This window comes from Oncorhynchus masou, chromosome 32 (genome assembly GCF_036934945.1).
Source record: "Oncorhynchus masou masou isolate Uvic2021 chromosome 32, UVic_Omas_1.1, whole genome shotgun sequence".
Lineage (NCBI taxonomy): Eukaryota > Metazoa > Chordata > Actinopteri > Salmoniformes > Salmonidae > Oncorhynchus > Oncorhynchus masou.
In genome coordinates, this window is record NC_088243.1 from 72,191,133 (window position 1) to 72,193,563 (window position 2,431).

Here is a 2,431-nt window from a genome sequence, read left to right on the forward strand (position 1 = left end):
GTTGGAAGAAGAGAACTTTTTTTTTTTTAACAAAGTGCTTTGAAAGAGATGGTTGGTGTGAATGATCTTTCCACTACATATTTTAGGCCTATAACCTGATTTATTCTGTAACATTAACAAATACTTCAGGTTAAATTTCAGATGGTGGTCGTAACAAATGTTGCCTTGCCTATAACATTAGCATCATCATGGAAATAACTAAAAGGGGAATTGGGTAGTTAAGATGCAAGCACATCACAACTGAATATTAGCCTAGCTGGTTAGTGATCAAATAGTTTAAAATGCTATATTTAATTAGCATAAATAACAATGCGGGATAGAGCTGCAGAGAATGTAAGACACTTTCCACCAATCAAAAGCAGAGCTACTGTACCATACTCAATTTTCATTGTCATTCTCAGGCAATCCTGTTTATTGTTTACAGGTATTTTAACACAACGTTGAGCACATTATTCATCATAGGTTCATTCAGAATTGGAGCAAAAGCCTGTGGTGGGCAAAGATCAGAGGACCCCTCAGTGAACAGTCTTATCAGAGAGAGTCAACATGACCACATTGTGATGGAGGAGAGAGAGAACACATCAGCTCATCTGACTCCATTAATCTTCTCTGGCCGCACTGGAGAGGACTAGCAGCAGAGGCATTGCAGACCAACAGATTCAGTATCAGTGGATTACCTACTGAGCATTGGATTAATCATAAAAACTTAAACCAAACTGAACTATACTTCACAAGCACCACTTTCCCTCGGTCCCTATACCGTAGTTCTGCCTCTGTCTGCCAGGTTATCTGTATGATGAAGTACCTCATCTTCAACACAGGGACTACAAGAGGAAGCATATTTCCCTTCTGTTGAGATCACTGAAAAAGGTACTACACTGGTTCAGCTGAGGGGAAAGGCAGTGCTTAACATGACATTGAGTGGTATAACACGGGACAATCTTACCTAATACCTGTATGTGTCAAAACAGTGCTCAGCTGTACTAAAAGCCTCATGGCCTTGAAATATAGAAACCTATCCAGGTTCAAGTCCCTAGGCATACCATTGTCATGTTACATTGGTTACCATAGTCAGTCAGATTTTCCTGATCGGTTCAAAACTCGACCTCCACTTTCAGCTCAATTTGTTTTTCAAATTTTGTATACTCCTTAGACCTATGCTAAATCAGACACAGCTTCATACAGACAATTACATTTGAGTCATTTAGCAGACGCTCTTATCCAGAGAGACTTTCAGTAGTGAGTGCATACATTTCCATATACGAGTGGCTTTGTTTTGTAACACTGCTCCACCATGGGAACATTCATTTCGGGCTGGAGGACAAATTGAACAGGAGGCATCGGTGTAGGGCCTAAGGATTTCTGAACCAGACTTCACAAATACAGTATGAGAATAGGTGGAGCTCTAGTTGACCTTTGCTCTTCCGTTGTTCACTGCCGGGGTTAACCAAGCAGAATGCCCAGGTGTCCAGTCTCCGGAGAGGATGAGCAATCCAAATGGCCCTTTTTACCGAGGTTATTATCCTCATGTGTCTCTGTCATGGCAACCGTTCCACTGCAGCGAGGGAAGGGCAGATGCCACATTAGAATATTGTTTAGCAGGGGATTTATACAATAGCATGCTGCATGCCTCCCATTGTGTCCAATGTAAAAACTGAAATGGGCAACTTGTCACGATTCAGAACTCATAACATGATTCATAACAATAGAATAATGTAGGCCTAAAGTGTGACTGGGAAATGATACCAGTTTCCGACAGCAGAAAAGCATGTACACTTATAATGCACCAAAAGCAGTGTGATTGAGACTTGGGGAGCAGCTTGTAAGGAGGAAGCATGATCCCTTTTCCTACTGGTAGATATTGCATTCATTGTTGCCACTATTATTCCTGTTATGGGGGAACCAGAGCCATGTATTTAGAGAATTGACCAATGCTATTTCTGCAATATGATGCATTTACATGACAGTTCAACATTCTAAGGCAGCCATGTTAGCTCCCCATTAACAGTACATGGGGAATACTTAAACAATGCGAACAGAATGTCTAGATTTATAACAATATTAAACATTCTGAAATTTGGCCTCTAAATTTGCAGTATGTCTCTGGGAGGGTAATGGAGTCCCAGTAGCTCTCCACAGTAGTCTTCCAAGGCAGTCTCTTAAACTGCCATTTCGGATAGTTTTCTACAGTACTTTTATAGACATACATAGGAATTGAATTGAGCAGCATCATTACATGAAGAGGTCTTACATAACTAAATAATACAGGTTGTTACAGAGAAAGAAAAGACTAGGTAATTGAGTTGAAGGGACACAGAATGGTCTAAAATGGCAATATGCCCTCAAATGGACATGAAACCCTGGCTGTGAAAACATAATGTAGCCTAAAAGTTGAGTGGTGCTGCATATAGCCAGCATGCAGACAGACAAC